Source organism: Temnothorax curvispinosus, unplaced genomic scaffold, assembly GCF_003070985.1.
Source record: "Temnothorax curvispinosus isolate PA1 unplaced genomic scaffold, ASM307098v1 QBEX01004657.1, whole genome shotgun sequence".
Lineage (NCBI taxonomy): Eukaryota > Metazoa > Arthropoda > Insecta > Hymenoptera > Formicidae > Temnothorax > Temnothorax curvispinosus.
Window position 1 is genome coordinate 70,252 of NW_020214437.1, and position 11,379 is coordinate 81,630.

General features: G+C 41.2%; 1 long non-coding RNA gene across 1 annotated transcript; it reads right to left on the reverse strand.

Moving 5' to 3' along the window:
- Nucleotides 1-2,626: 2,626 nt before the first annotated feature.
- Nucleotides 2,627-3,883, reverse strand: LOC112453744. The gene is made up of 2 exons (XR_003040652.1): nt 3,021-3,883; nt 2,627-2,897 (listed from the first exon to the last, which is right to left on the reverse strand). It is a non-coding gene; the product is annotated as an uncharacterized LOC112453744 (long non-coding RNA).
- Nucleotides 3,884-11,379: the final 7,496 nt, after the last annotated feature.

An 11,379-nucleotide genomic window follows, 5' to 3' on the forward strand; every position in this document is an offset into this window, starting at 1 on the left:
CCTACAGCACCCTTCGGTTACCATTATCTAGGTTGCGTGGCTCGCATTACCTTCGTGAAATGCAACTTGGACATTTTGCATCGCCGAGTCGCTGTCGATGTCCACGACGACATACGAGAGTGATTTTTGTGGATTGTGCACGCAAAATGGAATTCAATTCAATAGACAAAGCTCGTCGTGCCTCTTGTTTCTTACGGTGGAATAGTCGAGGTAGAATTGTACCAGATCGTAGCGCGAGTTGGGCATAATGTGGACTGCGTAAGAATTTGCCAATCAAAAATTAGTATGATTATTAGTTTTAATGATCGTATATGAGTAAAACCTTGAAAAGTAGGGGCAAGAGTAAATGCATCGCGTTCAACGAATCCATCATCCTTGGTGAAAGTATTAGAATGACGTATCATTTGCTAGTCATCCATGTCAGAGATCATTATCTCTAGTACTAAACATTGTACGCTATTAACATCTAGTCATTGTCCTCATTTACGTTAATCTAATTATGTCTTATTGCGTCGGCATTGTCGTAAAATAGGTAGTTTCTCTTCGAGTCTCGGCGATTGAAAACTGTGTACGATAATTCAATTATTCTGGCAATTTCTTTAATTCTGACAGCACCAAATTTTTATTTTAAATTAGCTTTTGATATCGAACAAGGGGTTAATTCAATTACTTAATCAACCACCAAAGATGTGTATATTTTTTTGTTTTAGTATCGAAAGACGTCAATTATATGTCCTGCATTACATTTACCTTAGAACATAAAATTGTATTGTAACTTATAATAATAAGCCGTACACAAACTTATAACAATCACAAGCGAGAATTTAGTTCGAAAGATGCAAACAGTTGTGTGTATCGTAGGCACTTGTTGTTTCTCAGGGTTAAAGTGACTTGGATTAATTTTCTACAATCCTCGGGGCATTCTCCGGAATCACCACACTATAAATCTCCCGTCGACATATCCCGCCGAGCGGATAGGTTTCCTCCGCGAGTCGAGCCGTTTTTCCGAGCGGTATAGTAATCGAGGTCGCTCGCGGAACTCGCGTGCCTCCGCTTCTTTTTGCCTCTTGCGGGAAGAAACTCGATTCGCGCAATTCCCAAGACGACGATACCAAGACGTTTCGTTTCCCCCGTCTCGTTTTCGCCAGGGCTCAACAAGAGAGATTCACGGCTATCCCGCCTCGGGATCTAGTCCTGCTGGCGTGCTCCGTGCAGGAATCTAGCCTTAATGAGTAAAGTCGAGTCCGTGCTCCTGCAACTGGTGAGCCAGTTGTGCTCTTCCCTCGGATTTCTCGGAGATCTTCCACTTGGTGCTCTTACGGATCGTAAAAAGAAACTGGAGAGCACGAGGAAGAAGTTCATTGCTCCATATTTGACGCATCCAGGAACAAATTTAAGTAAAACGACGTTCGAGTTTATATTTTCAGCAAATATATCAGATTTTATACTTGAGAACATTAAAGACATATCATTAAAAGAAAGAAACGTTGTTAATAAAAATGGAGTAACTTAATTGTATCGTATTCAGTAAAAATATAATCTAACATAAGACTTATATCTATATAATGTTAATCATATGTATTTTGAAATATTAATGTGTCTTCTTTTGCGTTAAGAATTAAGGACCTATTATGAAAATTTCTTTCGATCAAGTAAAAATCTCTTAATCCGATGTCTCTAGAGAGTCTTACATCTAATCCAAAGCCGTGAATACATCTACTTTTTAGTATGCGTTGGATCCGAGATTGCTACCGCAGTTTGCCGCATGTTGTTCTTGCGGTTCGCGGAATTGCACCGCCCTCGGCTTGTGTTAGTTCGTGAAACAGGAATTTGCGCTTAAGGCGGGGCCCGAGAAACGAAGCGCTTTCATTGGGATTACCGGGACGGCCGTCGATTATCGCCTTACGCAGTTTTCTGGCGCTAGCCAAGACCTCGCCCTCTTTACATCGTTATCCGCTAGATACGTGTTCTTCGACAGGAACGTTTTATCGTCTGAAGCCACGACTCGTAGTCCGAGATTTATAAGAGCTTGATCTTTGTAAAAAGACTAATATATGCAATCCATTTTCTCTAAAGATATAAAATAAAATAAGATAAATTAAAGTGTAAAAAAGAATAAACTTTAATAGGTAGGAAAAGAGCTAAGTTTAATAGATTTAGTAAGTTAGTGCATGACCAGGATCTTTATTCCAACAAATGCGATTTATATGCAGATAAGCAGGGAATCCTTAGATATTTGTCGAAGGTGCGCTTTCTTGGAACTCGCAGTTCCGCGTGTGTAACCCGCGATTTGCGGTGTGCAGCGGCAGTTGCACCTGGCGACAATCGTAGAGATAGTGCCGTATAGAGATCGTGAAACGCATCGGCCAGCTCTAATCTCGCAATTGATAATCGAGTCCGAGAGCGTGGGCGCCTTGGCCGCCGAGGAAACCACACCGCGAGCCTTCGATCTCGCCTTACCTTTCCTCTCGATCTAACGACAGGTAAACAAACGTGCGGCGGAGATCTTGGACGGCGATTACGGCCGCGCGTCTTTTTTCCACAGCAAGACCGAGCAGCGATCTTTTTCTCAGCGCGTGCATCTCCGCGCGCGTGAAAGTCTGCAGCGGGGATGGCGAGATCTCACGCTGGATACATAAGGTAAATGTCCCTATGGCCGACACCTATAAGGCCGACCCAACAAAAGAATGGCGTTGTCAAGCGTGACAAAAATAAATTCGATAAAGAGTTTCATACTGGTGGATAGCTTCATCCATGCACTTTCCAAAAATCGTAGGCTCAATCCATTCCGTCAAGTATTTTTCTAGATAGAGAAGAATAAAGGCGCACTAGTGCGTGCCCTCTCTACCGACCAGCTGTGTCCAATTTTGACCGGGCATGTCCCCATTACCGATTACCTTTTTTCAGAGCATGCGAGGCGGAGGTTTCAACCGAAAAGTAAACATAAAAATAAACATAAATCAATGATAAACATGATAAATACACATAAGTCATGAAAAGGTATTTTTATCAAGCCAAACCTGGACGACGACGACGACGACGATGGCGATGACGGTAACGACGGCGACTCTCCGCGCTTGGCAGCGTACGAGTCGCTGCTGAGCTGATAATTGCTCGCGCGTCGCCTGTCCATCCTGAACGAAGGGAAACGCTCGCGGTAACAACGGCTCGCACTGTGCCAGAGCTTACGCACGTAACCGGTACCGTGGACGTGGACGACACGGAGGGCCGCGCCGAGCTCGTGAATCGCCTCCCGCAGGTAACCGAGAACGTGATACGCGTGCGGCGACAGCAGACTGTCGTTGACGAGCAGGCGTTGTATATCAGCACGCACCCACACGTCACACTCAACACCACGGCGCCGCGACTACCGAGATCCCACATAGTACTGCCTCTAAGCGGATAACCTCACCGCAGCCGTCGGCTTCCGCAGCTTCGATGATACTGACGTTTACGTGTATGGTACTGGGGACATGCAGGCGTTTTGCTGTGTCTGACCTCGACCATCGAATAAATAAAAAAAATGACAGTTTTTGACTAATTTTTTTTTTCGAATATGGCAATCAAATTGTAACAAACCATTTAGCGCTCGGATTATTCCTTACAAAAGGATTTTGAACGAAATACGGACTATTTAGGCGACCGACAATTCCTAACCTCACTCTTAAGAATACGCGTGGATGGTGACGTGCGGCAAGAAATGCGAAAAAAAATATATTTAACTATTGTACTTACTCTGCACGTTATAATTATTTTGTACTGCACGAATTCCTGAATTTTTCCACTGCACTAATGAACGTGTTGTTGAATCAGCAGCCTCGTAAACAACGTTTCACGTCAAAAAAGTCGGTAGAGGGAACATGGTCGGCCATGGGGACATTTACCTTATCCCGCACGTTGCTGCCCGATCTACGGGGTGTTTCGTAAGGTGTGCATGATATTTCAGGATTGCATCTCTCGACACATGATATGATGGTGTGCTTCGACGACAATTTTATTCAATTTTGTTAAGATTGAAGTCTATACCAATTGGTAGTTTGGTATTCATCTCTGGCTCCTAAATTTTCTTCAAAAATCATTTAGATAATAGTTGAAGGCTTCGAGCGAAGTCTGAGATTGATTGAAAACTAAGGTTTTAGCTTGTAATTTAGTTTATACTTTTGAATATTAAATAATATGTTGTAAGATTTTCACATAGAAGAAATTGATATTAAATTCTAATAGAAAAGTACAATTTTCTCTCTCAAGCTTGGCGAACGTCTTACGAAACACACTGTGTATATGCTGAGGATCTTCATCACTCTCGAGGTTCTTCGTCACGATGATGAAACGCGAGATTTCCGTCGCCGCGATGTTATCTCTGTTTCATTTTTATGAATCGAGGGGTTGGGAATCAGCAGTGGTTTGTCGGACGAAGATCGACTGGCTAATAAGTCAGCTATGATATGAGACTCGTTAATCAAGATGCATAATTAGAATGCCAATTTCTGGAATCTTTTAATTTGAATAATGCGAAATACATTTCTTCGTTTTTATAATTCGATTTATTTTATGAATTAGAATATACTCGAATTAAAATGTACATATTATAACAATATTATCCTGATCACTTTGTGCTCCAATAATTATAATATAATAGATGATATGCACGTTACACAAATACAAACTCTAGCAAGCTGTAACTTAATTAAATTTAAAATTTTTATTAATTTTTTTAAAATATTGCTGAATATATTAAAGTCATCTGTGAAATCTTTTATGCATCACATAACGCATGAATATAGTCATTTCCACGAATATACTCTTTCACGACATTCAAATCCGGACGTTTCAATCTCCGCACGAGGTTCTAAATCGCAAGTCGCGCTCTCCCGAGAGAGCCGTGTAGAGGCGTGTATCTCATGGCGAGTCGCTTTTACAACTTGCATGACGTTAATATCCCACGCAAAAGCCGTATGTAAGTATGTAGGAGCGACAGCGCCTGGCGAAAGTAGGATGCACTTGGCGGGCGCTTTTCGCTCGCTCGACGTGCGTGTGAGAAATGCGCACCGCGAGTCATGCGTGCGCACGCACGACGGTCGTTGCGGTAACGTAGTCTAGGAGGGAAATCTGCCGAGTTTAAGTGTACAATTTCGCGTAATTCGATTTTTATAACGAGCATGAAGTACCTTTAACGAGTTATGACAAGCCAGACTTGAGCTGACTAATCAATATTCACAGATTGAAAATTAAATTCAGCTGTATAAACATTAGCCTTGCTTTCAAAGAATAACTATTCTCTAATTCTTATTTTATTATGATTTAGAATAAAAATCTCTTAAATGTTTACAGTATTCACAAAGATAAACATTATTCTTAATCCACGTTCTTGTGAAAAGAAAACATTGATTGTTATAGAATTGATAACGGGATCCGCTGAAATTCCCGCTTTTTGGCACGCAAACGTCGAACGACACGCGAAGCATTATTTCTCATTTCTGTTTCTGTCGAAGACAGTGAGAGGAAATTTCGGGATCGGACCGATGACCACCGTTTCACTTTTAATAGTCCTCGTGTCGGAATACGATTATTAAGTATTGTGCAGTATCATGCGTAGTAAAATTGAGGACGTCACGCACGACCCGCGTAGGACTCGGCTTGACACGCGGGAGAGACAAGTGAAAGTCCTTGGCGGTTCTCTCTTCACTCTATTAGCGACCTCCACTCTGCGCGTAGACGAAGCGCGAGTTGTTAATTAAGCGACCGAGATAGTCGATTTCTTCACGGACTTGAATTGCACATCGAGTACTACTTTCGTGATTTAATTGAATTTTTTTTCTTTAAACACAGTTATTAAACGCGTTAATCATATCAATGGGAATACGCGTCAATGTTATCGCGAAGGGTCTCTAAGACACTTTATTTGTTCGGGCCTTATTTGTCTAGTTATATTATTTCTAATTTTTGTAATTTATACAATGTTATGTATTTGCATATATTATCTATAAATGTAAACACTCATCTTGTATCTTGCAGATAAAAATACAATGCATAATATAGATTTATGTGGAATAATAATGACGCAAAACGGAATTTTATTCAGATTTTTAAGTGACTCTTGTGGTTCCAGATTATATCCAAGTTTATGCTACATAAATGTCGCAATGAATATCAAAACCTTCAAATTTTTGAGATTTTTAATATAAGTAGGAACATTTTTTATTTTAAAAGACCAGACAGAGATATTTTTGTATTTTATTATAAGGGACGAGATATTTCTGTCAGACGCGATCAAGATACAGGGACGATTGATATGCGTTTTAACTAAGCCTCATTCTCCGTGTGTGGCCGGTGTAATCCTCCGATTTGTATTCCCGTCTCCGAAAGAAATCATTACGAATGTCCCTCGTACGAAAGTATCGTCTATTGAACCATTGGGAGTCTTTATGGATCGGTTTGAAGACGAACAGACAAACCGGATTTTCGATATATCCAGACCATCAAAAGTCTTTTCATTCATAAAGAGCTCAGAAAGAATTCGCAGAACCTTTTTCCTATGATCTTGATGAAACAGCTGAGGTTTTCGAACAAACAAAAATAATTTTTATTTCTTCTTCTTACTTCTACAAGTACTAGTTGGGAGTTGAAACTCTGTTAAAGTATCTATATCTATATGTATAATGTTCTATCAGAAAATGTCATAAGTAAAATCTTTTTTATTTTAATCATGTTTTTGAAATTATTAGAATTTTATGAGAAGTATTTTTTATTCTTATAATATTTACAACAAAAGTTTTGGTAAACTAAAGATTATGTTTACTTCTACTGCAAATGTTGCAAGCGAGTTTTATCAAGATTGGAAGGGAAGGATTTGTGAATATTGCTTGTCTTTTCTCTCGGTAAAACTTTTCTCTTTCTCTCTCCCTCTCTTCGTTAAAAAAACAATGTGCTGTCTTCTTGGAATCGTACGAGATCATCTCACGAAAATTGTAGACGCGACATGTGATAGCGTTTCACTCGGCACGATTATCGTCTCTTCTGTGCTCCAGTCTCCCTTGCCGCGATTACCGCGGGTACTCCCCCGGTAATTTTGTACCAAGGTCGATTTAACTTTGAGAGATTGTGCTCGCTTGCACTTTGGCTGCAGGCCACTTCGCTCGGGCGTCTTATCTGTGCCCACAGACAGGCCGACAGGCTCGTTTCTCGCGATGTCGCTCGCTGTTCTCGCGCGAGAGGTCGACGACGGTTAACACGACTGACAGCGATTAGCATCGCTCTCGCGTATGTATGACTTTGCTGTATCGCGCCATTATCCCATTTTTCAATGTACTGCGCCTTTATGCCTTCGTTCCTCTTTGTCATCGTTGTCTCCCGACTGTATTATAGCTCGAAAATTACGAAGAACACAATTTATTTGAATCTAGGTGCTTTATACGAGGCATTAACACTTTGTGTCGCGAGAGCGAATGAAACTTAAGATATTTTAGGAATATGGAATTTTTGATTTAATATATTCAGATTCTGACCGACTTTATCATTAGGAATTTAATCGAGATCTAAGTTTGTAGGTGTTTTAGTTATAGGCAGAAGAGTTAGAAAGAATACATTTACGCGTTTTTTAAATTAAAATATTAATAATAAAAGAATATTAATTTAGTTACTTGCATTACTAGTCTATATAACATTGAATATCTTAAAAATGCAACGTACATGACATGAAAAATCACCTAGAAAATCTAAGGCATATAGGAAGCTTTATCTCTTTTTAATTTTAAAATTTAAATGCGTATGACGTGAACAACTTTATAATATTGATTAAAAGTATTCCGATCCGATCCTATCATCACAAAACAAAATTCACCATAACAGTCACACCTATATTAGCGTATGTCAACGTATCAATTGCAGCGACATCGACAGCGAGATCGAGTGCGCTTGGTGTGCAGAGCGCGTGCAGGCAGGTTCGTTGATCGTTCCCCAGTCTGAACCGCGCTTAATACGTTCCGCGACCATTAATATTGTTTCAAAACACACCGGGCCGGGCTCGGTGTGTCTCACGTGAGTGCGAACTGGTTTCGTTGTCGCCCGCGGCTCGACCGGACCCTGACACTGACATCCTTCAAGGTTCCCCGCGCATTTCGCGTTTGCCCCACGGACCCCATCGCCAGACCGTGACATTGACTCCGAGATGGAAGCCTCGTGAATATGGTAATACTGGGGCTATGCATATCCGCGCTGCCCCACGTTGATGGCGGCGACGTTGGTGGTGGTGCCGGGCTGGTTAGTAATGCCGGTGAAGCGGTTATCGTTATCCTCCTCGTTCCGTTCCTCTATCCGCGTGTCTTACCACCGGACGTTGCTGTCTTTTCCGCCGGCTGGCCGGCTCTTCGCGCGTGACTTCGTCGTCCAAGTAAATTTTTATTAAAATCTCGTGGGGATAAAAAGAAGCCTACGTGCTTAAATATCTAATGCGAGATTACATGTAGGAGGAATATCCAACAGGAATTAGAAGTTAAGGGGTTTCTTCTGGCAGTTACTTAGGCAATTATCAAAGTATCGGGATATTAGTAAAAAGAAGAATTGAGGCTTTTTTACGTATATCTATTGCATACGTATCTCGCTAATACGGTTTACGTGAAAGTTCTCTCAGCTGAGCACAAAGGAAGAGAATAATTACGCGTTCTCCTCTCTCTTTCTCTCTCGTTAATTATTATCAATGCACCGAGTTACTTGCATTGCGAACCTATTGCTTTGCTATAACACACGTTAACATACGTATGCCGTGTGCACTTTCACGATAATATCCCGTGTTACATTCTGCGCAGAGTGGCCGGTGCACGCGACGCACGGTGCACGAAAGAGTCATTTCTTTCGCGGGACATTCCTGCTCGTGCAGCGGTACACACCTATAGACATTGTCAACGAACATTATCTACGATGCACCCAGAGACGGATCTATACCTACAATAAAGTAAAACTTACGTTACAATGCCCCAATCTCGCTACGGAGCCTTCCAGTAAAATAATTTTGCTTGGAAACATTTCAAACTTATTGCACGTGCAATAGTATCAAATGCCATTTTTAAATAAATTTTTGTTTAAATGCAGTTCTACAATAGAATCCGAAAAGAAATATAAAATATCGCGGTTTCAACTTTAAAATAAGACGTTAATTTAACTTCTTGGAGATTGTGAAATTATACTGATATGAAGAACGCGCATAAAATTACAGTTGCGTTCTTCTGAAATAAGCAGAAATTTTTTGGGGGCTATAGCCCTAAAATTCAGTTCTTGAGAAAAATTCTGCAACTATATTGGTTTGAATCCGTAGGGTTACAAATAAACGGTGCAAGTGCACGTATGCTCGCTCCACCTTTGATCCGCGAGCGATGTCGGGCCGTGTCTTACGCGACCGGACACACCATGCTCAGTTTCGCACCGTAATTCGCGGTGCGGCTCGTGGCTGCGCGGTGGAAACGGATGGCCGCTCCTAGAAAATAAGCGACGTTGGTACATGGGAGCTCGTTACGGTACGAGAGAGAAAGAAAGAGAGAGGGGTACCGCGAGGAATAAGGAACTGCCGCGAGCGAGCAAGCGAGCAAACGGCCGCGCTCTTTCGCCCTTACTTGATCTCGCATTTAGATTTATTGGTCTTGGCAAAACTAATGGTAACTCGCTCGAGACGCATGAGGCCGCAGATTGGGAGGAAAACCGCGATAGGATGGGATGCACTTATAAATATCCGTGAGAAAAGGATTCCGCTATCTTTTCTTATTTTTGCAACCTTACACATTTATGCAATATTACGTAAGATATTTCTGAAACCTGCAACTTGTTATAATAAATTTAACACTGCTAGATTTCGTACGATTATTATGCAGTTACAAATTAAAGCTGTTACTTGTTGGAACTATATAGTAATAATTTACTGGTGATCACTGTCATATTTTAGCAGTTTTGTTGCATTATTAATTTTAAATAACTCACGACCGTATGAGAAAGAGAGCAGAGGTTATTATATAATATAATTGAGAGACATTACATAGTATTCAATTTATTAATAGCGACATTTACATACAAGGAGGGCGGCACATAGTTTAGATAGCAAAGACACTTATTACGCGTAATATCCAATCGTGCATATCTTCCTTGGACAACCGGAAGTGTACGGGCGAACAATAAACGAAATATATCGGCGTTGTATATCCGCGACTTTACGAGATCGTATTGTATCAGACGAGAAAACTTTCTAATTACACGTCCGCGAGGAGAAGATACTAATTATGGCGACGGAAATACGACTTAGAATCGCGGCGGCGAGGGTTAGAAAATCGATAAGCGGTAAGGAACGAGCGTGTCGGGCTCTCGCCGTGGAATTTATCGGCGATTAGAGAACTAGCGTTAGCACGCTTGAAAGAGCCCGGGAGAGAAGGGCTCTCGAGGAAGGGCTCGGAAAAGCAACGCTCGGCGCTCTCGGACTTTTGTTGCACGGTCGCTAGGTACGGATAATTAAGGATAATGGAGACGCCTGAGGGAAGACGGGAATAGATGAGGCATTTCCAGATGATGGAATATTATGAATAGCACCTTACCGGATACTGCATGCACGTACACGTAATCGGCAAACTGGTTCTAAGTCTTACATTATTTTCTATTCCGTGTTCGCTGAAAAGCGAACATTTTTGCTCTCTGCTGATGTTTTTCCTGAATTTTAATCTTATTTTAATAAGCGTATATGATAAATTTCGTGTCAAAATTAAGACATCTGTTAAAATAAGGATTGGTGGACCTAAAAACGCTAGTTTTTAAAAATATTATTTTTTTATCGTTCGTAATTGTCATAATTGATTTATGATGACTTTATTTCTTTTACTAATAGCTTTCGTTACTTTGAGTCTTTATTATCCATGGAAAATTAGTGCTACGGCCAAATGTACCAACTATACTTATGATCGATTCTATGGATGTTCTCACGGATGATTTTGTTGTTCAGAGCCATAAACTGTCCCCGTCTCTTCGAATGCGAAATTTCGCGGCGGAGAGTAGCGCTCGTTTACTTCTCACGCAAATCATCGTCGGTATATTAATCACCCGGACTTTCGTGGCATGTGAGCGTAGCATTGTAAATAAACGGATGGTGATAATTTATGCCGCGGTGGGCAATCAATGCGCGTGCAGAGCAAATCCGCACGCCAAATGGATTTACTCTAATCGCTCTCGTGTTCCGGGAGGGGAGGATAGATACAAATTGCGATGTTTTGCGAGACGCGGGGTCGCTTGTTACACCATGTGCTTATTACCCATAATATTACCGACTTATTACTCATACCGAGTCAAACGATGCGCGCGTCCGATGTAATTGCGAGGGCAAGTCGAAAACTGAAGGTATTTTCTCAATCT